The sequence below is a fragment of the Cyprinodon tularosa genome, unplaced genomic scaffold (assembly GCF_016077235.1).
Source record: "Cyprinodon tularosa strain WSP-4 unplaced genomic scaffold, ASM1607723v1 ctg146, whole genome shotgun sequence".
NCBI classification, from domain to species: domain Eukaryota; kingdom Metazoa; phylum Chordata; class Actinopteri; order Cyprinodontiformes; family Cyprinodontidae; genus Cyprinodon; species Cyprinodon tularosa.
In genome coordinates this window covers 445654-473197 of record NW_024038287.1, presented here as the reverse complement: position 1 = coordinate 473197, position 27544 = coordinate 445654, and the positions used below count along the sequence as shown (strand labels likewise).

At 40.0% G+C, this 27544-nt stretch overlaps 1 pseudogene; it reads left to right on the top strand.

Annotated features, from left to right (window-relative positions):
- Window positions 1-27432, top strand: LOC119779345 (annotated as a pseudogene).
- Window positions 27433-27544: the final 112 nt, after the last annotated feature.

Here is a 27544-nt window from a genome sequence, read left to right as displayed (position 1 = left end):
GGAGTAAAACAGAAGAATTTGTGATTCATATTGCACACTGTCTGCAGAGTTTATTTCATGTCAAGATGCTCAAGCAACAACAATTTTATGTGCTTCTCTATGTGGCAATAGCAGGTAAGTAAAAAACATTTAAACTGGTATTGCTAATTATTATTACTTTTTGTTTGTTTTGAACACATGGTGTCAATATCCAAACTATTCTATGAGAATAAATTATATGCGGGGAGTAAAAATTGGTTTGCATTCAGCTCACTCATTAACTTTAGTGAGCTGAGTGGACATTTAATTTCAGTTTTAATAAAAACATATGATTGTTGAACATTGGAATATGAGATATGGAAAAACTGCTACATGCATACTTTTGACTCTGGGTAATAATAAAACAGTAAGTTGGAAAAATTGATCTGAAGTTGAGAAGTTGTTTAATTTTTTATTTCTGTGATGGCTGGAGGATTAAACAGATCATAACAGGAATAAATAGCTGGAAGGGTTTTCTTTGTAAGCTGGAGCCCAACTCTTCAGATGTTAACTACTATGTGCCACAGAAAGCAAGTGCTGCATGTCTGTACCATGAAAAAATGAAACTGGGGTGGGAAAGGGAGCATTGACTCCTGCAGCTTTTGTTTTCTGTCAGCTAGAAACTTCTCTATCAAAAAACTACAACTTCATTGGGAGGGTAGAGTTGGTTAAAACAACAGTTTATGAATATGATGTTACATATATCAAAATACCTAAACATTTGTTGCATCTGTCATTTTTTTTTTACTCTGAACAGTTAACAAGGTTGGACAGTGAGATAGAAGCTGCTTACCTGGTAAAGACAGCATAGCTTTGGATTTAAAACCACCTTAAGCTTAATGTGACTGGCAAAAACAGTTCCAAATGCAGACTGCACAAACTGAAATGATATAGAGACTGCAGGAGAATAATAAAAACAACTACATTATCAGCATAAAAATGGGACACAGCATCAAGTAGGTTAACACACATGTTTTTACATTTAGCTTTAAGCCAACCAACACACCCTCAGCATATACATGCTTAGTCAAAGTCATATATTGATGAGCAAGGTGCAGGGCAGGTTGTAGACATTGTAATTTTTTACTTGTGATGGATTTTTCTCAAATTATTCTTAATAGCTTCAGGGGTGTATTGTTGCATCTATACTAGTGTTTGTTTAGATTCTGCAGATATGCTAATTGATGGGATCAGTTTACAGTTCAAGGACAATGTTTCCAAATCTTCTGCCATGACGTTTAATGCACCCTGCACATGTACCAGAAGAAGTTGCAACAATATTAATTCCTGGTTTACATCCAGCTAAGACAGCTAAGGTTGAAAAAGGAATCAGCTTTCAGGAGTGAAGAGTGAGAGAGTTTACCAAATGTGCGAGAAGCTAAATGGCTCTTCTTAGAGAGACCAAAGGACAAGACATCTTGGTTCAGATTCACCTGATTTTATTATGCACAAAATGAGGCAAGAAGTTTGCATGCATAGCTTTCTAAGCAAAGGCTGTGATCTATCAAAAACAAAATTGTCTTTCCAAGAGTCCCATGTACAAACATTCTGAAGGAAAGGGGAAATCAACGACACCTTGAAGAACTTAAGTCCGATTTTATTCTCTCACACTTTTTTACGCTATATAGAACATTCATTCTAGCTAACTGTCATCCTAAGCATCCAGTATGGCTGCGTTATTAGTGCTCCTACTGGTGAGCCGTAACTATACATGAGGATATGTCAAAAAGAAAAAGGCATATGAGCATCATAAAACCTTGACTAAAGTGACCTCAGTGTTTGAAGATTTTCTCTCTTCCCGATCATCAACAAGATGAGTCAACAGTCCACAGATCAATACATACATTTAACAAGGTGCAAAGCCTTTACACTGATTACTGTAAATATTTTAATATTAATGTGTAATGTGTGCTTGATGGATGCTGCTTTGCTGGAGGATGTTAAAAATTGGAAAATGATATTACTGTTGGGCTGTTATCGGAGTTAATGTGCCCTGTTAGACTTAGACAAGTTTATACAAAAAGAAATTTCATTTTAGTACAGCTCTCTAGGCTTTAAAATTTTTTTAAGTGCAGCCTTGATAAAGGTAAGCAGCAGTGATAAAAAAACATTTTGATAAAAAAAAAAACACTGTTGTGGAAAAAAGTGATGTAAACGTACAACTGTATAGTTACAGTAACAACATTCAGTTTTTTTTTTTGGATCGGGGTCATTTATAATGTTACAGGCCCGGGACACGTAGCGCTGGGAGGAAATGTCGGTAGGCTCCCCTCATCCTCCGCAAGAAGGACATGCGCATCTGTGCCCTTTTGACCAGTGAGATGGTGTTTGCAGTCCAGATGAGGGTGTCTGTAATGTGCACCCCCAGGAATTTGTTGCTGTTGACCAACAGCTGAGCTGTTGATGACCAGTGGAGCGGGGTTAGGTCGGCTCTTCCTGAAGTCCAAGATGGTCTCCTTCGTCTTCTCCACGTTGAGGATCAGGCTGTTATCTTTGCACCAGTCCACCAGCAGCTCCACCTCCTCTCTGTAGTCCTGATTGTTGTCATCACTGATGAGACCCACCACCGTGGTGTTGTCTGCAAATTTCTTGTGATTGGTGGTGAACCTGGGGATGCCGTCATGTGTGAACAGTGGGCCTCAGGACGCAGCCCTGAGGGGGGCCTGTGATTAGGGTGATGACATCAGAGGTGATCTGTCCGACCCGGAATGACTGAGGTCTGTTGGTGAGGAAGTCTAGCAGCAAATTGCGGAGGGTTGTATTGAAGCCCAGCTGTTTCAGTTTGCCCATCAGATACTGTGGGATGCTGGTGTTGAAAGCTGAACTGAAGTCCAGGAACAGCATCCGCACGTGAGTGTTCTCCTCCAGGTGTGCCAGGCTCAGGTGGAGAGCAGCGGAGATGGCGTCCTCAGTGAAGCGGTTCCCTCAGTAGGCAGACTGGAATGGGTCGACTGTTGGCAGGCAGACTGGAGACGATGTTTTCTTTAACCAGCCTTTTCGAAGTAGTTCATCATGATTGATGTCAGTGTGGCAGGCCGGTAATCATTAAGTGAGGTGACCTGAGGCTTCTTTGGAACCGGAATAATGGTGGCAGACTTTAAGCATGCTGGCACTATGGATCGGTCCAGCAAGGTGTTAGAAATATCTGTGAGGACACCAGCCAGCTGGTCTGCACACTCCTTGTACACCCGCCCAGGTATGTTATCAGGCCCTGGGGCCTTCCTTGGGTTGACTCTCCTCAGAGTTTTTCACTTCAGCTACATCCAGGTTTACTGTCTCCCCCCCTCTGGTGTGGAAAGGCCTCTACTGTTGGAGTGTTGTTTAGTGCCTCAAACCTTTAAAAGAAGTAGTTCCATTTATTTAGAAAGTCAGTGTTTGCTGCATCTACCAAGGGAGAGTATGTATGTTGTAGTCAGTGATCAGCCGAAAGCCTTTCCACATCCTCCTGGTGTTGCTGCCGTCATGGAAAAGATCCTGGATCTTCTGGATGTGGTTCGGCTTCACTGATCTGATGGCATGGTTTAAGTTGGCACACGCTCTTCTCAGTGCCTCTTTATCACCAGACTTGAAAGCTGAGTTACATGCTTTTAGTGATTTCTGAACCTCTCCATTCATCCAGGGTCATTGGTTGGCCCGGGTGGTGATGTTCTTTTTGAAAAATTAATGCTAATATTTATTGCCATCCTCTTATCGGGGGATTAAAAAAAAATTATCTATTCTCCCCCTAATATTAATAATTACATTTTTACCAGTATGAATTACATTTCAGATATCTGAAATGTTCATTTTGACTAGGAAGAAATGCATTTGAGACATCTGGATTAAATATTCAATCAAGCTAATAAATGTCAAAACAGCCTGCCATACTATACTACTCAGCAGCCAATGGGAAATAAGTCAGGAGCACCAGCTCAAATTGGACAAGTACTGAATGGTTCATATTCTTGCTGCCCTGTTGACTATTTGCAATAAAATGTTTGATGGTGTCTGATCAGGCCACAAAAATTATTAATTTCAAGAGTTCTGCATCTCTCTGGAAAACCTTTGGTATTTGTAATGTTTCGTTGTCATTTCCATTCCTTCTTTGGTCTGTTTTGCCCAGAGATCAGTATCAGCTAAATAATAATGCACTCCTTGATATAAGGTGTTCACCACCTTAGGCCACACTCCCCTTACTACCCCTGCTGTGGTTGAACATATTAATAAGTCAAGTACATCAAACTTGGAGTTAGAAACTATTCCTTAAACTCATGACATGATTAAAATACTCACTTTCCTTATATTTGTGCACACTGATTAAATCACATAAAATGAAGATGAACAAACAACATTAAGGTTTAGAACAAATCTGATTGATATTTCATGGCTAAACCTTAGACAGGCACAATTTAATTATAGGAAAATGTGAAAGTTTTGTGAGATTATAACACTTATGGTACTTTTCATGCTTTTCAGCTGCAGCCATTCTGTTTTGTTCAGCTTTCAACATTGACAAGGACAACCCTACTACTTATTATGGTGATAGGGAAGATTTCTTTGGGTACAAGGTTCTTCAGTATTCATTGGGCAACAAAAAAGGGTGAGCTTTGCATCTGTGCATTCTGGTTCTCCAAGTCTGACAAACATACAGAACACCAATGTTGATAAAATAGATGGAAGATAACCGTCTTCTGAAAGTTTTCTGTAATGAATTGGATCAGTTTATGGACAGAGATGTTTCACAATATTATATCATATTAATAACACCTTCCTAATAAGAGCATACACTTTACTGTTTATTAAAAGAAATTTTGTGGCTTTAATCTGAAACCACTGTGTTTCACAGGATAATTATCACTGCTCCGCTGCGGTTGAATGGATCCGGAGGAATAGTCAAGCATGACCAAGATGGATACGCAAAGTGGTTCAGTCCTAAAGGTATACAAATATTTCACACATACTATCACTGTTTTATGAATGTATTGAAAAAGGACTTACAGTAATACAGATGTCTAACCCTCCATCCACAGGGTTGTGATGGGACTTGTGCCTATATCCAGCAGTCTATGCGCGAAAGACAGGATACACAGTGGTCAATTTCCCAATCAACCTTACAGTCATGATTTTGGACTGTGGGAGCAATATGGAGTACTCAGGGATAATCCACGCAAAGTTATTGACTTTGCAGGATTTGCTTCTCCTTAATTAGCATGTGGTAACCACAGACATTGGCCTGTATTTGAGGCAATCCCTAATGTAGGAGCCATAAGTTATTATATGTACATCCTGTCCTCTTGTGATACTTTCTCCTCTATCTGGGTGCATGTGCACATGCATGTGACGTCGGTCGACAAGGTGTGGTGTCATTTGTATTAGTTTGTGTGCTCACCTGAGTTCAACATCGACCTGGATTACGGAGCCTGGGTGAGCTTGGGGAGAAACATTTGTTGACCGTCATGTATGCACGGTCCGATGTATCCATGCACGGCTCATCAATGTAAGTACTGCTTTAGATAGGGAATGTGTAAAGGAAAATAAAAAGGACATCATCGTGTGTAATAGCTCAGCGTGATGTGTCACCAGTAGCCTATACCAGTTGTTTTAGCTGGCGTTTGAATTAAAATTTTAGTTTATACAACACAGTACCTAACAGTGACCATACATGCAGTGACAGTGGAGAGGAAACAAATGAAAATCCGTTTATTTTCCCACAATGGTGAACTTCATTTCTGCATTTAACCCATCCCCTTGGGGAGCAGTGGTTATGCCGTAGTGTGGTGCCCAGGAAGCAGTGTGAGTTTAAGGGGTAAGGCTTTGGGGATCAAACCGGGTACCTGCCACCTTCTCAGAGCAAAAGCACACTGCTCTAAACACTCGGCCAACACTCCAAACTCCCGACTCCCCAAATAGTCCTTTTTAATAGGAATACACTTACAGCATAACCAGACTCAGTGTGAGTGGCATTCTGCTGAGGCCAACTGGATGCTTAAAGCTGAAGTCTGTAAGTTTTTAAAAATCACTTTTTTGTCATATTGGCTAAAACTGTCCCTATACCCAGACAGCAGTACATGTGATATGTAACCTGTGAAAAAAAACTGCTTCAATTGGTCCCGCATACTGCCTGTATTTCAATCTGGAAAGAATAATTCGGGACGAGTCAAAACAACCAATCACAGCCAGAGGAGCGTCTGATGGAGTGTCAATCACAGCTCACACACGCTGAGGACATACGTAGTTATGTCTGGGAGAGTACCAGAATGCCAGGCCAGATGAAGCTGCTATGAAGAGAAAAAGGAGAGAGAACATTAAGTTACAAGTTGAACTGAAACATAATACCAAATCTTGGAATTTAAATAGAATGTATCAGAGCATTGCAAGGTGTTCTAGATTTCATCCTGCTGCCTAAGCCTATAGCAGTACAACTATAGAGAAACTTAATAGTAGACAGGGTCTCTACCTCATGAACTGAAACTGGTAGTCGGTTCCGCAGGAGATGAACCACTAGTAAACCTGAAGATTCAGAAGGAGGAGCTCTTATAGGAATATAAGGAAAAATCAGATCTCTAATACAAGATGGAGCTTACTTATTTAGGGTTTTATCCATCCATCCATCCATTTTCCGTCAAGTTTATCCCAAGCAGGGTTGCAAGGGGTGCTGGTGCCTATCTCCAGCTGGAGACACCCTGGACAGGTCACCAGTCCACCATAGAGACAAACAGGACAAACAACCACTCACACACACCTAAGGAGAATTTAGAGAAGCCAATTAACCTAACAGTCATGTTTTTGGACTGTGGGAGGAAGCCGGAGTACCTGGAGAGAACCCACACATGCTCAGGGAGAACATGCAAACTTCATGCAGAAAGAAGGCCTAAGGCCAGGAATTGAACCCAGAACCTTTTTGCTGCAAGGCAGCTGTGCTGCCGACTGCCCCACTGTACATTGAGGCTATTTGGGGATTTAAAATGTACAATTATTAATTTCAAATTAAATTCTGGATCTTAAAGTAAGCCAATAACAGGAAGCTAAAATGGGATAGATAAGATCTCTCTATTCTGGCTGCAGCATTTTTTATCATTTGAAGGCTTGACCTGAACTACTTCCTTTAAGATAGATATAATTGGTCAGTTTTTGTCCTTTTCCTTTTTTTAAATGAAATAATTTTTTTCCCCCCCTGAAGTATAAGATGTAAAAGTTGCCCATAATGTTCTCTATTCCACTGTTGAAAACGCAATTTAAGCCAATATGCAAATTATGGAATAATGGAAGTAATTGTTATAAGGTTGGACCTTTAAAAATGAGATTGAAAATAGTATAGTAACAACAAAAAAAAGAAAAAAATTGGCCTTCAAGACCATGAGCATAACAGCATGCAGGGATTGCTGAATAGAGAATAAATGAGGCAATACTGATGCTTGCTGTTTAGTTTTCCTGACTAGAGCAGCACCTTCCATATGTCTTCTGTCACTTAAATGAATTGTAGAACAATTTACATGGGACTTTTTGCAACCAATATTTTCTGCTTATCAAGTCTACTCAAATTAGGTTCGCGCAAATAAAATAAAGTTAAAGTTAAAAGTATCAGATAGGTATTTTAATTCATATCAGACTCTTTGTAGCTTCTTCGGAGTTCCTCTTGACTGCTTCTCTTTTCTTGCTCTCTGTCAGTTTAGGTAGAGGACCATGTCTTGGTAGGCTCGGAGTTGTGCCTCATCATTGTTCAGATGATGGATTGAACTGAGCTCTATGAGACTTTCTAAGCTTGAAATATAATCTTATACCGAAACCTGCTTTAAAGGCCTCTGCAGCTTTATCCATTGCTGTCTGCTGTGTTCATTGGTCTTAATCATGCAATTTGTTGGCTAATGTTCAAGAGTCTCCATGCTGGGATCATATAAACACAGGTTGGCTTTTAGTTAGTTAACAAACTGCTAAAGTTATCTGGTTGCTAACATTAGCAGTCTTTGCTTTTTTTTAGGTGTATCATGATATTTTGACCTGGAGCATTAGAACTGTTGCCTTGGCAACCTGTCCAGGGCGTACCTTGCCTCTCGCCCATTGACAGCTAATGATAGGCACCAACACCCCTTGTGGTCCAGGCAGGGATAATGGATGGATGGATGGATGGATGGATGGATGGATGGATGGATGGATGGATGGATGGATGGATGGATGGATGGATGGATGGATGGATGGATGGATGGATGGATGGATGGATGTGGTTGTTCTTTGATGGACTTTGAACTTGACTTTAGAGGTTTGAATAGTTTTAAAGTTTGAAGTGTACCAGACCAAACTGAATCCAGGAATGTATTGTATGTCAACATATTGCTGAGTAAAAAAACAAAAAAGCAAAACAGAGATAATATATATTGGGTCCATATGATCTGTGTCAACATGTGCAATCTTTATTTGCCATTTACATGTCATCCAACTAAATTGTAGAAACTGGTTGTTTTAACAAATTTCTGTAAGAACCATTACCTATAACTGGGACCAAATGTTACTTTTACAGATTCTTCTGAGAAAAAGTCACATGTGGCCAAACATCTCGGTTTGTCAATAACTAAAGATTCTTCAGGATCCCGGTTTATTGTGAGATATTTCACACCTTGCCGATATTGTACGGCAAAACAAATGTCTAAAAAGTGTGTAATCCAATTTCTCTGACCATTTTGCTTCTGCTTTAGGCTTGCAGTCCAAGTCTTGCTCATCCATGTTATGAAAACGTCTTCCTGAACAGTTTGTGTTATAACATCACAGATGAGTTTCAGGAGTTGTCCTCCTTTAACTCTTTGTTTAAAGGTAAGATGACCCCGAGCCAAGTTAAAAAAATTTACTGTTTACATTAATCTTTACCCGCATTTATACCAAAGTTTAAATTTTGTAACTTTTTCCAGAATGCAAAGGAAAAAAACTAAACCTTGTGTTTCTGTTTGATGGATCTGAGAGCATGACCAAAGCAGAATTTAACAAAAATAAAGATTTCATAAGAGACATCATGGATAACGTCAAAACAAACAAATCTATCAAAGTAACTGCACTACTTCAACATCCATTTCTTTAAAGAATTTGTAATTAAATATATAATCCATTGTCTTTACATAATTTTAGATCTATAATGTATGTTTTCCTTTAGGTTGCAGCAGCTCAGTTTTCTACAGAGTCCAGAACAGTGTTTGACTTTAAGACTATGTCAATGGCACAGCTTTAGAGAAACTTAAAAAAGAAAAACATATGAAGAATCTGACCAACACACATAAAGCCCTCAAATTAACACTGTAAGTTTGGTTACATTAAATACATTTACTTCAAGACTTTGCTTGTAAGGTCTGTGTGTTAGAATTTGTTAAACATCTCTAAATGTCTGCATTTCTTCAGGTCAAGCATTTTTGAAAACCAAACAGCGGGTGCCTCAAACGATTCAACTAAAGCTGTGGTAATAATCACAGATGGAGATCCAAGTGACATTGATAGAAATTACAAGAGTGTAGAAACCTATGAACGTAAAGAGATAGTTTGAATTGTCATTGGAGTAAGTTTGAACAGGTTGCTGTAGTAGCTGATTGACATATACAGTTGTGGTAATTTATTTGTTTCTTGTATTTTATTAGTAAACCTGAGTGACACAAAAAAAAGTCCTGGTTTTTAATTATAACCTGGGGATTTTCTACTAGGAGTATCAATGATCTCCCCATGCATGGCTTCCCACTGTAAAAAAGCTGTTAGTTTAATCATTTTTCAAGTAAGAACATGTGTGTGAATGGTTTTGTGTCCCTGTGTTTGCTGTAATGGCACAGTACACCATGAAATCTTGTCTAACAACACCTGGACATAACCAGATGCAGCCGCATGTTTTGTCATTTGAATCAAAATTGAGTGGCTGCAGAATACTGACTGATGTTGAACCACTAATGCGAACCATTTAAAATTGCTGCTATTTGAAGGATGAAGTTTGCTTTTTCTTTCATATGCCACAGTGTAAACCTAATGGGGTTTTGAATGACATCAGATTTAAAAAAAATATGTATTTATTCTTGTCATTTCAGGTCAAAAATGTTAATTTAGAAAAATTAAGAAACATTGCATCAAAGCCAAAAGACAAAAATGCCTTAAAGATTGAAAACTATGATGGACTCACAGGATTACTAGAAAATTTGCAAAAGCAGATTTTTGATATAGAAGGTAATGTTAACCATTTCTTCAGTTTTTTGTTTTTCAGTTTTGATCAATGCGGAACAAAATTATTTTTTTTTAGTTACATTTTTCCCTGTTTGTACATTCTTTAGGGTCCATTGTGACTCGATCTGAAAAATTGACTGTTGAAATGTCCCAAAGTGGATTCAGTGCTGTATCACACAAAGTAAGTGATGACTAAGATTTGGTTTAGTTGGTAAACGTAATGTTTTGTTTCTTTATCTGGCTTTCATCCTTAGGTTTTGTCAAACCTTTGGCTGCCTTGTTTATTACTGAAATATGATGAGTACTGATGATTCCTTGACAAAATAACTCCATATGAACTCCCGATAATTAGGAATTCAAATTTAATAAGTTGGGGTAATGTAAGCTGTAATATAAATGTGTCTTAGTGTTTAGCTTGTAGCCTCAAACTCCCCATAGGCACTGCTAAAGCAATAATAATTTAAAAACACCATTCTACACAGTATTCTGCACATATAAAATGTATTGAAATATATTGTACTCTACACACTTAAAAGTAGCCCCTGAATGACTGACTTAATGCTGCATACATAACAAAGAATTAAAAGTCCAAGGAGGGGAGTGTAACCACTGTTACAGATATGAGTAGCATCTATCTTGAATGCAAAAGTCAGATACCGTCCAGTTGCACCAAATTTCTGACTTGTTATTTTGACTTTCAGGAGCTTTCCAGTTGAAATCCAATGTGGAAGTTGAAAATGTCCCTTTCTGATGACGAATGGAACACGTTGTAATACTGAATAGTGAATTTCTGAAAAAAAACATTCTTCTCCCTTTTTTTTTCTTTTTTGTGTCCTGTTTTCTCAATATGGCTCTGGGAATAGATGTACCAGATATAGGACAAAACAGCAAAAAAAGACAATACAGAAGATATACAGCAACTTCTAGAAGTCTGCTTCCATACAAGTATAAGATGACAGGGACACAAAACAGAGAGCTGTTGCATGAAAAAAGTATTCAACAATTCACTGCAGTTAAATAAACGCAGATCGATGGATTTCACTCAGTTCGAGCTTTATTTTACTTTGCAAAGTAATAAGAGAGCAAGACAATCATAACATCCCTCACAGTAACCCTGTCCTGCTCTAGACAGTGTCTGTCCCATCTAATCACAATAGTGGAGAAGCTGCGATATTTGTCAGAGTCAAAACTAATCACAGACAATTTGGTTAAACAGTAAAATACTATGAATAAACAATGAAAAAGAACCAGGCTTTTCAATTGAATAGTATTTCTTGTCCCTAACGACTCTCCTCAGCACCGAGGCCTGAATAAGTGAAACTCGACACTCCTATTCCAATATATGTAAAAAGGAATTAATAGGGGATATAATTTTCCCCACCACAGAGCATAACAGCACAAAGGAGACAACCAAAGTAAACATAAAAAAGATTTCAATGTGTGTCAAAAAAAAAATTAAATCGCGATTAATATCTGTGTTGACAGGACACCTTAATTCTGGGCTCTGTGGGATCAAACACCTGGCGTGGGGCTCTCAGTGAGCCTCAAAAGCAGGATAAACTGATTTTAGACCCTGAAATGCATGAAGCCTCCTACATGGGTATAACAATGTTTAATAATTCACTCAAATTATTTCTTTTATTACAGCTATCAATTAACAACCTTGATTTTGTTCAAAGTTACAGTTGTTGTTTTTTTTACTTCTTTTGGTGTCAAATAATCTGCAATGCAAAAAAAAGCATATATGAACTTTTGTTTCTACTCACACTTTTAGGATACTCTCTTTCTGTTGGAGAGAGGAATGGCAGTCCTCTATATTTCACTGGAGCACCGCGTTTCGACCATGTGGGGCAGGTCATAGTTTTCCAACCTGATGATGACAAGTGGAACACAACACAAAGAATAACAGGGGACCAGGTCATCTATCATTTAAATGACGCCATGCTGCTCCCATTTAAACTAGTCTCTAAGAATATTTTGCCTGGGAGTTTCAGGAAGAGTGAACAATTAACAATGAAGTTTCTATTTGCCAACATACACAATGGCATTTCAATTTATGCTTTTACTTTGAAAATTAGTAAGACATGTTGGGTTGCAGAAAGGAAACCAGAAAAAAACTGATTCAATTTTCAGGCTGCTTCTTAGAGATGATAAGCTCAAGAAACACTTTATTCATACATTGCAGATTGGTTCCTATTTTGGTGCAGAGCTTTGCTCTGTAGACATTGACTCAGATGGTAACACCGACTTCCTGCTGGTTGGAGCTCCAATGTTTTATCTGTCAGCGGAGAGAAAAGAAGGAATGATCTACATCTATTCTCTATCTGATGAGGTGCGACATTGTTATTATAGTTAATTATAGTAATTATGATTATAGTTTATTATTTAATTGATATTATCCTTAATGCCTATAGATGGAACTAACAATGGAGCATCAAGTGCGAGCACCATCCATGGGCAGATTTGGCACCACCATATCCAGTCTGTCAGATCTGAATGGAGATGGTCTCAGAGATGTTGCAGTGGGAGCCCCTCTGGAGCAGGATAATGCAGGAGCTGTTTACATCTACCTTGGACAAAGTGGCACAGGGATACGCAAATGTTCCAGCCAGGTGACACACAAACTAAAGATTCTGTCTGAAAAAAATAAAAATAAATCTTTACACACATTTTTCTAAAATTGACTACTAATAATAAGGTATTTGCTGAGTTTTGTCTTCTCTTTAGAGTTTAACTTGTCCAGAAATATTGAAAACAGGGTAAGAAGGGCTGTGAGAAAAGTGCAGAGAAGCAGAAAGTTTGATTAACAATAATCATAAAAGCATCAGCACAGCCACCAGAGGCTGACTTCTCTGCAATAATTTTGCTTCCATTACATAATAGGAACTTTAAGTTTTAGATTAAAACAGAAAAACATATATATTTGAAAATGCATCCAAGAATTTAGATGACATTGTTGGGATCCAGAGGTCTGCCCTCCAGAGGGCCACGTGGATCCCTTTCTGTGGGTTTCTGCTGTCGGTTGGGATTCAGAGGCTTGCCTATGGGGCCAAAATGGTAGCTTTAATATTTGCAAATGTGTGTGGAGAGTTGTGTGTCTGTATCTCGATTTGTGTGTGTGCAGTGGGATTTGAAAATGTGTAAATAAATCTGTAAATGTGTGAGGAGATTTGTGTGTCTGTACAACAATCTGCAAATGTGTAAAACTACTTGTGTGTAATCCGTTTTGCAAATGTGTAAAAAATCCACAAATCTGTATTCAGATCTGCAAATGTGTACTGAGATTTGCAAATGTGTAAAAAATCCACAAATCTGTATTCAGATCCACAAATGTGTACTGAGACTTGCAAATGTGTAGATCAATCTGTAAGCACACACAGAGACACTTGTGTCTGAAGTATTTTCGCTTCAAGACCCAGAAATACAGACAAATCATTGGTTACAAGTCAAGCGGTTTTTCGGTTGGCTCTCTTTACAGACGTGATTTTTGCTACTCTTCTGCTGGGTGAGATGCACAAATGCCTAGAAGGATTTGTATGTGTATTTTCGCGAGTTGTTACCCCTTGCGCAGGCTTGCAGGCTCACATGCTGCCCTGACCGCAGGCTCACAGACAGCCTCTCTCTGCTGCGACGGTTCAGCACAACTTGCTTCACATACAGCCACATACATTACCGCCATCTACTTCAGTGGAGTGTGGATCGGGATGCTATGTATTTTCCCACTGAAAAATAAAAATAAATATTAACAATATTTACATAAATAAACTTATATCCTTTCTATCAATTTCGTTTTTTTTAGATTGTTTATCAAATTACAAAAATAATCATAAGTAGATTTTTTTTCCAAAATATCTTGTATATTTAACTGTAATTTATTTTCTTGCAACCAACTTAATAATTCCCTTCTCTCCATAGAATATTTATAACAAAACATGCTCCACCGTCTCCCCTTGATAACAAAAACCACAACCTCCTGTTCCCATTCTAAATAAGTTTCCATTTAACCCCGTGTTTTCGAAACTTAATCTAGATATAACCTCTTTTCTATTCCTTTCCGTTCTCCTCATTTCACCAATTTTCCTTTGAATACTATAAAGCCTCCTTCCAGTTCTATGCTCTTCCCACAGCTTCTGCCCTCTTTCTGTAACCTTTTGTTTGATAATAGATTAAATTTTTTCTGACTGAATGGTATCAATATATCATCCTTGTCACGTCAACTCCCGCAGCGGAGGAAAAAAAAGGTAGAGGCTGTCTGTGAGCCTGTGAGCCTGCGTTCAGGGCAGCATGTGAGCCTGCGAGCCTGCGCAAGGGGTTACAAATCGCGAAAATACACATACAAATCCTTCTAGGCATTTGTGCATCTCACCCGGCAGAAGAGTAGCAAAAATCACGTGTGTAAAGAGAGCCAACCGAAAAACCGCTTGACTTGTAACCAATGATTTGTCTGTATTTCTGGGTCTTGAAGCGAAAATACTTCAGACACAAGTGTCTCTGTGTGTGCTTACAGATTGATCTACACATTTGCAAGTCTCAGTACACATTTGTGGATCTGAATACAGATTTGTGGATTTTTTACACATTTGCAAATCTCAGTACACATTTGCAGATCTGAATACACATTTGTGGATTTTTTACACATTTGCAAAACGGATTACACACAAGTAGTTTCACACATTTGCAGATTGTTGTACAGACACACAAATCTCCTCACACATTTACAGATTTATTTACACATTTTCAAATCCCACTGCACACACACAAATCGAGATACAGACACACAACTCTCCACACACATTTGCAAATATTAAAGCTACCATTTTGGCCCCATACTTGCCCACCAGAGGGCTCCGTGGATCCTCTCTTGCGAGCTTGTGCTCATCTGAAACAGCTGATCCCTATCTGCTCATTAAGCTCTCCCTACTTAAGCTGGAGGAGAGCTCCACTCTGAGCCGGATTGTTGACTTTGACTCTTGTTATGGTTAGCAAGCCTGAGCCAGCCTGCCTGTTCTGACCCTGAAAACCTGAACCTGTAAACCTGTAAACCTGTGAACCTGAACCTGTAAACCTGTAAACCTGTAAACCTGAACCTGAACCTGTACCTAACCTGCTTTGTCCTCTCTGCCTCCCAGGTAGAACCTTGTCTGCATCCAATAAACTATTGGACTTTTATCCTGCCTCTGAGTCTGTGAGTTTTGCATTTGGGCTAGTAATCCTGCCTGATCATGACAGACATAATCTAATTTTTTCTAACTATCTGAAGTCCGAACCCTGAAGTCCCACAATCCCCAGGATCTGCAAAATTATTCAAACCTTGCATGATCATTGGAAATCATCTCGTTTACCTGTGCAGGCAGACATTATGCTGGTGCTTAGTAATTCCAGAATAGGCTGCTTATCTGGCCATACCATAAGGTCATAGTCATAACATCAAAATGAGGAGGAATCCCATGAGATGATAGGTCGAACATGTTTTTATATGTCATCTTTACCTTCAGATGCGCTTCTTTCACATAGGACTTTACCTAAATCCTACGTCCTTTATTAATCCACTACCATCAAGCAGTAAGATGTTTCCCCCTGTAATGTTATCGGGGTTACAACAGGCTGTGGCAGGCTGTTTTGATATTTAGTAGTTTGTCTGAAAATTTATATCTGATATCTGAAACCCATGTCTTCCTTACCAAAATAAAAAAAAATTCAATCAAAGTAGCATTCTTTGTATCTAAAATAAACAATCTGTTAGGATCTGGGGCCTTGCCCACCAGAGGGCGCCGTGGATCTATTCCTGGGGAGCTTGGGTTCAGCGTTGACAGCTGTTCCCCATCAGCAGATTAGGAGCTCTCCCTATATTAGCTGTGGAGGAGCTCCACTCGGTGCCGGATTGTTGTCCTTTCTGTGCCACCCTGCCTGTTTCTGACTCTGTGAACCTGTAACCTGAACCTAACCTGCTCTTTCCTTTCTGCCTTCCAGGCAGAACTCTGTTCACCCAATAAATATTGGACTTTATTCCTCCCTCTGTCTCCGTGAGTTCTGCATTTGGGCTAGTAAAACCTGCGCATCATGACAGAACAATACGGCCAACTGACTTGCCCAGCAGACATATTCCGGTGGATGTTGGAGTCGAATCGCGTCATCCTGGAACTATTGGACCGTCTGGAGACCCCTGAGCCCGCTCTGTGCCGTCTGGAGACCCCTGAGCCCGCTCTGTGCCGTCTGGAGACCCCTGAGCCCGCTCTGTGCCGTTTGGAGGCCCCTGAGCCCGCTCTGTGCCGTCTGGAGACCCCTGAGCCCTCTCTGCGACTTCCAGAGACTCCAGATGTGGAGCCACAATCGGTGGCTTCCTCTGCTCCTGATGCGGAGCCGCAATCGGCGGCATCCTCTGCTCCAGATGCGGAGCCACAGTCGGTGGCTTCCAGTGTTCCTGATTCGGAGCCACAGTCGGTAGTTTCCTCTGTTCCTGAGGCGGAGCCACAGTCGGTGGCTTCCTCTGCTCCTGATGCGGAGCCACAGTCGGTGGCTTCCGGTGTTCCTGATTCGGAACCGCAATCGACGGCTTCCTCAGTTCCTGATTCGGAGCCACAGTCGGTGGGTTCCGGTGTTCCTGATGTGGAGGTACATCGGCGGCCTCCTGTGTTCCTGTGGAGCCACAGTCGGTGGCTTCCTCTGTTTCGGATTCGGAGCCGCAATCGGCTGCCTCCTGTCTTCCTGTGGAGCCACAGTCGGTGGCCTCCTCTGTTCCTGATTCGGAGCTGCAATGGGCGGTCCTGTCTGAGCTTCTCTGCTTCCTGCAGAAGCAGAGACGACGTCCTCCTCGGAGCTTCCCGCAGAAGCAGAGACGGCGTCCTCCTCGGAGCTTCCTGCAGAAGCACAGACGGCGTCCTCCTCGGAGCTTCCTGCAGAAGCAGAGACAGCATCCTCCTCCAAGGCCTCTGCAGCTTCTAAGACCCCAGTCCCGCGGCCGACCTCCGGAGAGTCTGCTTCAGCTCCGTTTCCACGGCCGGCCATCTGAGACTCTGTCCTGCTGCCGGTCCCACGGCCAGCCACCTGAGACTCTGCCTTGCATCCCTGGTTCACCCTTCGCCCACCCTGGGCGAATTATTTTTTGGGGGTCTTTTTCTTTGGGGCGTCTGGAATCCGCCCTTGAGGGGAGGGTACTGTTAGGATCCGGGGCCTTGCCCACCAGAGGGCGCCGTGGATCTATTCCTGGGGAGCTTGGGTTCAGCGTTTACAGCTGTTCCCCATCAGCTGATTAGGAGCTCTCCCTATATTAGCTGTGGAGGAGCTCCACTCGTAGCCGGATTGTTGTCCTTTCTGTGCCACCCTGCCTGTTTCTGACTCTGTGAACCTGTAACCTGAACCTAATCTGCTCTGTCCTTTCTGCCTTCCAGGCAGAACTCTGTTCACCCAATAAATATTGGACTTTATTCCTCCCTCTGTCTCCGTGAGTTCTGCATTTGGGCTAGTAAAACCTGCGCATCATGACACAATCTGGATGTCTAAAATGAAGATCTCAAATATTCCCATTGTTACTGGTCATAACTTGTATTATTTTGACTAGGAAGAGATGCATTTCAGATATTATAATGGCTTTTCATAATTGTTATGCATGTGCTTGATTCTGAGTGAACCTACACAGGGTTGATTAAACTTACTCACCGCAGCTGTTGTGAAACCAAATACTCAGAATTTCCAACCTTAGGCTAAATCAATCCAGAGTTTAGGATTTGAGTATGAATTTGTTAAACCTGCTTTGTAAAAGTTTCCTCAGTATTATGAACACCATTTTTTCATTTTTACCCAACAAAAATCTGAAACACAGAACATAGTGGATAGGCGCTTAAGAGTTATACACTCATCTACAGTAGCTGATGTTATGTACCTCTAAAGATGTTTGCTAACTGACAATAAAAAAGAAGATTTATCTGCTTGACTGCTCCAGGGTGAGACTTATGGATCCAGCACGTTGGGCTGATTTGCACTGAATCAGACTCTGCATTTTTTAGTTGAAATGCCTACTTCATATCTCCTCAAAGTTCTAGTCCTCACGCTCTCTGTAGCCACCTACAGTGTCTCCTCGGATGTCTCCAGGCTTTGTCCTCGTGTTAAGCTGCTGCTGCCCCGTTCGACCCTAGTTGCCGAAGTCCCTGACAAAGGTATACAAGTAGAAATGAACTGTGCTTCACTACCTGAGGTCCCCTTTTAGGCGTTTCTGTCCTCACAGGAACCAGAGCTAAAAGAGATACTAGAAGCCAGCTCACAGCCAACTCATAGCCACATCACTGCATCCACATGTACATCAGACATTCATTCAAACAGAGACAGTCTTTGTACATACTTGCAGAGTGGTGCTACTAATGTGCACGCTGTAGTAAATTCCACCCCTTCCACCTGACGTAATTGGTGCTAAACTCTTGTTTAGCTCAACATAAAAGTGGTGCTACTGTAGCACCCGTTTCTGGCTCCAGGAGCTAGAGCTTTCGTCGATTGAAACCGAAAAATGTATAGCTTTGCTAGCTCCAGTGCCAAGATATCTCCAGCACCGGTCTAGTGGAAAGGACTCCTGTGTGTTCCAGCCTGCTTTGTGCTCTTTTGTGTTCTTCAGCCTTCTCTAGATCTCTGTCAACTTTTGAGTTCTGCAGATGTGAGTTGACTCGGCCTATTTAAGTCTACAAGTCAACTTTTTGGTGAATGGCCTAGTCTGTTATCAGTTTTATCAGTGAATATGTCCATAAATATGCACCTGCTGATGTCCTGTTGCTGCTTTAATCTTTTGCCACCTCACGGCTTTGTAGGCAAATGTTTAGGGGGAAAAAGCATGTTTTATGTGACTGAGGCCAGAAAAGAATATTTAAGCATTTGTTGTTCCAGAGAATCACAGGAGCAGATTTCGAACCTGGGTTGAGGTTCTTTGGTCAATCCATCAACGGAGATATTGATCTCGGAAATGATGGGCTGCCAGATATTGTGGTGGGATCACAAGGCGCTGCGGTTGTCTTAAGGTACAGCTTTGCTAATGCACCATAACACTGAGTTAAACAAGGCTTTAAAATAAATTGTTATCCTCTTGCAGTAGTTTAATCTATGTGATATGGAGGGTATACACTGTAAAGCAACTTAAAAACTCTTGTATTTATGTATAACCACCTCATATTAGTAGAGATATGTATCAAATCCCAGGACTCATATGGCATCCATTTTTAGGAAGTATAAATTGGTGTAAGTAATTCAAAAGTACTCCTAGTCCATAGTTTCAGCTCACCCAGGATTTTGTTAATCTTTGCTGTGAATGATATTGCGGCTTGCCTTGTGTTCTAGCAAGCTGTGAGGTCCAAACTTAAGACCAGTTCCTAGATAGGCAACAAAGGAGCACTTCAATATAGCACAAATCAGCAGGTCATGGCAAACATAAACAGCAGTCACATTATCAGTTGCATTTATCAATATAAATGATCTGTCAAGAACTGCCTTGCAAATTTTAACTGGTCTTTGTTAATAGAAAAGTCTCCATTCCATTAAGGGTAAATATAGTTTTCTGTGTGAATGCAAAATGCAAATTTGGGAGAAGAAAGGTCACAGTATACCCCATTCATAAGGTGGACTGCAGCTCAGATTTAACTGTCTATAAAAATTTTATTGTAAGTGAGGTTTAATGCTTTTAGCCTTTCCTAACCCCTTTGAAGGAGTTACTATTAACATTGCTTTCTTGTTTTACTCATTAATGCAGAATGAGCCTATTTATTTGGTATCTTCCAGGTCCAAACCCATCCTGGATGTCATGGCTGATCTGTCATTTTATCCTAATATGATAAGCATTGTGAAGACTACCTGCTTGGAGAAGGGCACAATTTTACCAATGGTTATTGTGAAAGTGTGCTTTGAAATGGTGGAAGTAACACAAATCAAAGCAGGTGGGAAAAATAAAATTTGGATTTTCACCAAAAGCTGCTGTCCTTTGGTCATTGTAATGCCCCAGTTATCCACTGCAGAACCAAGAATCAACATCTCTCTGATGCTCAATGTGGATCCAATGAGGCAAAAACATCGAGGTTTCTTCCAGGACAATGAAAGGACAAGCAGAAATATCATGTATACCTATGAGCTGACTGGCAAGGAAACATGTTTCAACTATTCTATTTTCATGGAGGTATGATTAAGATTTATATTAAATAGATTTATTTGAAATAAATTTTACTCAAATTAATCTTTTTGTTTTGTTTATTATTTTTACACATAATTTTTGTTTTGCAGAAATGTGTAAAAGACACGTTATCCCCTGTCATCATCGAATTAAATTTTTTGCAAGCCGGCAGTGACGATGCAAGAGCCGTTCTGAATGAAGACAGCAAAAAGCAGGCTGTGATTAAGGTACGCACAGTAACTAAAATGAGCTGACAACTGTCAATAAAACTGGCACAATTTTAAAGATAACAAATAAAAAAAAAAAATCTTCCAGGCATATATCTGATTTCTTTTTATTACAGGTTCCTTTTGAAAAATATTGCGATAAAGAATTCTGCGTCCCGGATCTTAAAGTGGATTTTAAATTCAGGTTTGTGTTTTAAAACACAAAGTTATTGATTTGTTTAAATCAAACTGAACTAGAATTTTAAAAATGCATCCACTTTTTTTAGGTCTAAGGAGTTATTGGTGACAGAAAATAATCGCTTCATCATATTGATAACCCTGGATAATAATGGTGATCACTCATATGATACCAGCCTGTCAATGCACTATCCTCCAGGCCTCTCCTTCGCAAAGATGGAGCCAACAGAAGTAATTAAAAAAGCAATTCATGATCAATATTTCCGGAAAAAAATGGTGACATTTTTTTGGGTATGAAAAGTAAGACATGTCCAGGAAAAAGAGGACGTCTGGTCACCCAAGCAGATTAACAATTTGATGTTTCAGTGAGTGCTTGTTGCTATGATGTGTCTTTGCTTAGCAGCTTCGCTCGTTGTAAACAAACCAATCAGCACACAGCTCATCTAAATATTCATGATCATACCATAAAAGGAAGAAAACCTGTCGTTTTATTCTAGGACTTTTAACCAGGCATGCATTAGGGCCACACAATTGCACGCTTTAGATTTGCATATAAAAATGACAGCATTTCATTGAATGTTCTGTACACTGTCTTTGGTGAAACACGGAAGAGATAAGCAAGGTGTTTTGAGGGCAGATCCAATCTCAGACGCATGAAGGTTAACAGAAGCATTTGAAATGGACTGAGAATTTTATTTTGAGCAGACATGAGAGGCAGCAGAAAATTAAACAAAGCCATAAAGGTTGCCAAGTTTGGTAGACCCGTATAGTACTGGACTTTTTCATTACTGTCTCCAAAGAAGCCATCAGAGATCCGCAGCTCATCAAGTTCACGCCGCAGCTCTCTGTTTTCTTCCAAAAGACGGTTCATCTCTGCACACCTGAGCACACACAGGTTACATTCTGTCTGTCCTTCCTGACGACCACCTTCTGTGTCATCCTTGGTGTTTGGCCGGCCAACGTTTTCAGCAGCCTTCTGCGTGTCAGTCTGTTGCTGGTTAGGGTTCTCTGTCGCCTCATGTGTAACTTCATCCTGTTGCTCAAGGATTTCATCAGCCTGATGGAGCCCCGTTTCAGTTGCTTGCAGGGCATTCTTTTTCAGCTGTTCCCGATAACCACGTCTTAAAGAGCGGTCTGTGTCTGTTGGTTTGATGTCAGTGTGGCCCAGATGCAGGGATGGAGCCCAGTCTGGGTCAGTCTCCATCATCTCATATGCGGGTTGACCTGCAAAGTAGATGAAAGGTTGAGTGTTTTACACATCTATTCAAAACACTATATAAAGCACCTTAATAACAGAGCCCATTAGATTAGATGAGTTATAAAATAAGATATGCTTATGTTTCCCACAGTGGGGAAATTTGCTATACCGAAACAGCACAAGTACATCGGACTAGTAAGGCCAGAGGTAAATAAATAAACTGAAAAGCTTACAGGACGAACAAAGGATTATAATAAATAAACTTAAGTAGATTGCACAGGATGAATAAATGCAGTGAGTTGGCTGACGAGTGGGTATGTACAGTGTTTTTATATGTACACTGACACACTAATACTATATATTTATTCATAAAAAAAATATATTTGTATTGCAGATTGTGTAAATGATTATATACAGATAATGCATTATTTATTAAATTTTAGCGGTCTAAAAAAGAAATAAAACAAACATCACTTTCCGCTTCTCTTCCACAGCATGTTTCAGTAGGTTTACATGAACTCCTGCAACTTTATAAGCAAACCATTTCAGCGTGTTGATTTCTATTAGTGTATATTTATAAGGACTTACCTTTGTGAAAATGCCGAGAGCAAACACGAACATGAGGAGATATTTTATGAAACGTGACGTCTTTCCTTCTTACAGCAGCGACCCACGGAGCCCGACGCCTCTTTGTTAAGTCCTCTGTCTGCGCTCCGTATTTTTTTTCCAAGTGGGGAATACGAAAAACCGTAAGGCCCCATCTGCTGTTTTCTGTTTAGAATTACTATTGCATCCTTTGACGCAGCACCAGTGTCCCATTATTTCCAAAGAAGCAACTAGAACACGTCTGCTCTCTGTTAGTTTTCTTTTGTTTGTTGCTGCTGTCTCTTCCCCACAGAAATGGCGCTAACTACCCTAAATGAATTGCGCTTTTGCGGAAGTGACGTACACTGTCACAGACCGATATTTTTCTAGATCCGCCCCTGCATTTGAGATATCAAAAAAGTACTCCAGAGTTTTGTTCAGCATGGGGGTGAGTAGAAAATGAAGGCTAATCATGTTTTGGGTGTACTATTCCTTTAAGGACCAGCACCAAATACCCTGTATAATCATTTTATGACCCCTTTAAGTCAGAGGTCTTCAACAGGGGGTCCGCGACCCCTAGGAGGTCCACGCAGGAACTGCATTGGGGTCACGAAAGTTTTGGTTGATTAGACTTTTTTTTTTATATTGCCCCCTCCAATTTTTTCCACTAATTTAAATGTCTTTAAATCCACATCAACATGAATTCAACACAATGTAGTAAACAGATAAATGGAGGCAGAAGATGTCTTTCAGTCATCAATGCTCACATTCAGCGACACACAGGAGCTCTTTCAAGCTGTGCACCTTTGAATTCACAACACCTGTCCCATCAACCAGGAATCAGAATCAGAAATACTTTAATAATCCCAGGGAGAAATTACTTTTGTTACGTTACTCCATCTGTAATAGAGTGACTATAGGACCAGTTTTATATGACACACTTTCATACAATATATATACGTAAGTAGGGGGTCCCCACTGCATCTCGCCATCAGTTTGGGGGTCCTTGGCCTGGAAAACGTCGAAGACCCCTGCTTTAAGATAAGTTGTCACCTGTCTCTCTGTTCTGTTTTATTTTCTCCTTTTTTTTTCTAATTTTCTTTGTATTGTGCAACAAAGAAATAATAATCATACCTTATTAAACTTATGAACAGTTTTTACTAATTTAAAACTGTAGTGCATCTTATAGGGATTAATTGTTTTAATGATTTTAACTGGTACTTTCATAACTTCTGTCATGGTTAGAATTGCTATCTCACAATAAAAATAAAGTTAAAACATCGAATCATGGGCAATAATTTAAAACTCAAAGTTATGAACTCAAAATCTCAAATGGTTAATAAAGGATTAGAGAGTGTTTCTGTTTTCACTACATGCAGAAGGAAACAACTTGAATAAACCTCTACCACTATTTGTCTGGTTAGTGCTATAGCTAGATGTTTAATCTTCAGAATGGCCTGGTTTGTTTACATTATTTCTTACTTCACAGCTTTATTGGACTACCAGCATAATAAACCGCTGTTGACTGATAATCTACAGGACTCTCAAAATTGTACAAAGTTCGATGCTTGAGGCAGTTTGACTAGTTTGTACTCTGTTAGAACCATCAGCACATCAGACAGGCTTAGGTTATTCTTAAATGCACTTTCTCAAAGATACAAGCTCTTTCCCTTTTTTACATCAACTTGAAGCTCTAAAGCAGCTAAATTCTGTTAAATTTTTTGTTCTTTTCTCCCAGCAGACCAACAAAGTAGATCAAAACTGCCTTCCCCAAGAAACCGGAGTGCCGAACAAAACCATTTGTGGGATCAGTTCCCCTGTGTTTCTCAGCAACTCATCTGTGAGTCAAACCACAGTGTCATGATCAGTTTAAGGAATCTGACCCACATGCAGAGAAACCACTCAGAGAACAAGGGGAAAAGTTTGACAGGTTTATTTGATGTAATCTGAACAGAGAGCAGTTCAGGGACCGTGGGAAACAAGACTGCGGCTAGAATTATGCAGGAGAGGGACTCACGATATAGGGGGCTCTTGTCAATCGTTTAATCCAGTCTGTGTGGGTTTATCCAGAGAAGAGGGAACGCGTTGGAGAGCGGACAGGTAGACATACGTTGAACCCGGAGGAGTAATGGAGCAGACTGTCACTTGGATTTCTGATGGGAACTTGAACGGATCATGTGGAGGTTTTCGCCCACTTAGTGTGATCTCAGTAAATCCTTCCAGGGGGAGAAGGTCCAGGTATCCAGTTTTCACAGGAAGGCTTTCTGCCGAAGAGCAAAGACAAAAACACATAAGTCTCAGAGAAACAAAGCTAGGTTAGACTCTGCTAATCTCAGCTTGGCTAGAGTACCCAAAACTGGTTAACACTCTGGCGTCGAGGTAGTGACAGCCCACAGCTCCTCCAGTAATGAACCAACGAGCCGCAGGTGTGCAGGGAGGCCCAACGAGGACAGTGCACCACCTGGTGGTGGAGAAAGAAGAAACACATAAACAACCCACACAAACTGGATTCTTAACACACAGCCATATAACCTCATCACAGGCACAACTGATTATGAAGAGCTTTGTATGACTAGGTCAACTGCCTGCCTTGATCCCAGAGCCTGATCTAATGTAATTTTCTCTTGTCCCATTGAAGGCCACCTTCGATGCTACTTTTCATATCGCAAAAGATTTTGAGTGGAATGACACAATGTCGATGACAGTCACTGCAGAAAGGTAAAGTTTATAACCAACAACCCGTTTCAAAAGGAAGCCAAAGATTTGCTGAGCACTCAGCTTTTCTTTATGTTTAACACGATTTTTTCCGTTTGCATTCTTAGTGAAAATTCTAACCCCAACAAGACGCTTTCTGTGACCAAAGTTATTCCTGTTAAATATTCAGTCAGAATGGCAATAGCATTGTAAGTAGAATGACAGTAATCAGCAGTATTTCAGTATTATAATCCAGCCCTTGCAATAATTGTTTTTTTGTTGTTGTTGTTTGTTTTAGAGGTGATTCATCTGTCAGTGAGCTGAAATTCACTCCGGAAAACTATGAGCCACAAAGAATGGTTATTATATACGATGTAAGAGGCTTAAAGTACCATTCAGTTTTATCACTTTGAAGCAAAATATTTTTTCAAATTCCCATCTTTGCTATGATGCGGTTACCCATTACTTACAGATACAGAACACTGGTTTTAAGGATTTTCCTATCAGCGTTTCACTGTTTTTCCCAAGTAAACTGGAACACAACTTTGAAGTACAAAACTATAGAGTTGTTGTCAAGCCGGTAATTTCACTTAATACCACAATTTTTCTTATTTCATCTCCTGTTGTGTGTCTTACATGCAAGCTTTTAATATATTTTTATTGTTTTTAAGAACAAAACTGCGTGCTCAATCATTTCCACCCAAAAGTCTGAGGTTAGTGTCACAGATTCAGGCTTAAAACCTGTAATCATAATATGGATTAATCACTGGGTGACATGAGGATCTGTCTTGTTGCAGAACTGCCCTCAGGGAAAAGATTGTGTTACCATGGAATGTAATACTTTTACTTTGAAGAAATATTCAGACGTTCACTTTTCCTTGGAAGGAGATGTACATTACGGAAATCTTAACAACTATTTACCAGTATGTACTGCTCCAAGTTAAGACAAAATGCACCCCACATATCTAAAAAAAAATGTCCTTTAACTGTCCTGCTTTTGCTTTAAAGGATATGCCCATTCTGAAACGATATACAGGAGTAGAGGGAGGGGTCAATTTTATGAGCTTTATACAAATTGACTATGATTCTGGTAGATACGTGCTGGATTCTCCCAAACATGAGGTATGTATTAGTTGAACTGCTGTTATACCAAGTTAAAGATAATGAAGGTAATTATAATCTTAGTTTTGGTTTCAGAAGAAGAACCAGACTGACAACAACAAAACAAAGAAAAAAGTATGTAAAACTCTTCTTGGTAGCTATTTTCAAATACAAATTAATGGTTTATTTGTAAGGCATAACTGCTTTTCTCTCCCTCTGCTAACAGGGTAGTGTTCTGGTTGAGTTCACTGTGCCGCCGAATAGATTGGTGATCATTATGACTGCAGCAGTACTGGGATTTCTTCTCCTGATCATGATCATAATCATGTTAAAGGTGAGGTTTTTGCTGTAGTATTTGGTGCCAAGAAGGCTAAAGAATTATTGTATTGATATTTGGTCTAAAGGTTGGTTTTGTCCCTGTTTTAAGTGTGGCTGCTTCAAGAGGAAAAATCATATTTACTATGTAACAAGAAGATGATCTTTCTGCCAAGAACGGACACCCAAATTTACTGGTTGTGAGAGTTTTCTAAAGTATCTGCTTCACTAAAGTGATGAAAATAGTTGCAGTTAACAAGAGGAACTTTTTTTGGTCTAACTTTTTTATTTTATTTTAAAGAGCCCTATCCAGCCCACAATCCTTTTGTGCAGGATGTAGTTTGATTAGACATTTGTTCTGTTTTTTTGTTGTATTAGTTGGTTGTTGACTGACAATTGTAAAATAACTTATATAGCAGCTTGCCTATCTTTGTCAATGCATTTTTAAGCTTATCACACACACATACCCCTAATCTGTGGTAGTGTCTACTTAATTGTAGAATATTGAGAGGAGAATTTTAATGTGGGTTTTTTGTAAAGCTGCTTTCATGCCCTCTATTGTATTGGAAATACAAACCAATTCATCTTTATCCATAGCAGGCCTATGTTTTTCTTTGTTTTCTAGCTTTATTGGTGTGTTCTGGATTTATTTAAGTTTCTTAGGTTTTTCTTTCCTTGTCCTCTGTTGTCCCCTTGTGTTTCCTTTTCCCTTGGCTTCCTTGTCACCTCTACTCACACCTGCTCCTTATCAGCTTGTTAGTCCTGCCTTTGTTCAGTCAGCCATAAACACACTCCCTCTGCAGTCCCTCAGTGCCGGTTCCTCGTCTTACTTTGTCTCACCCTGGCTCCTTGTGATGGTTTTCCCCTGATGTCTCCATGGTTCTGGTTTGTGTTTTATTTTTATGTTGGATTTTTGGATACCTGTTTTTG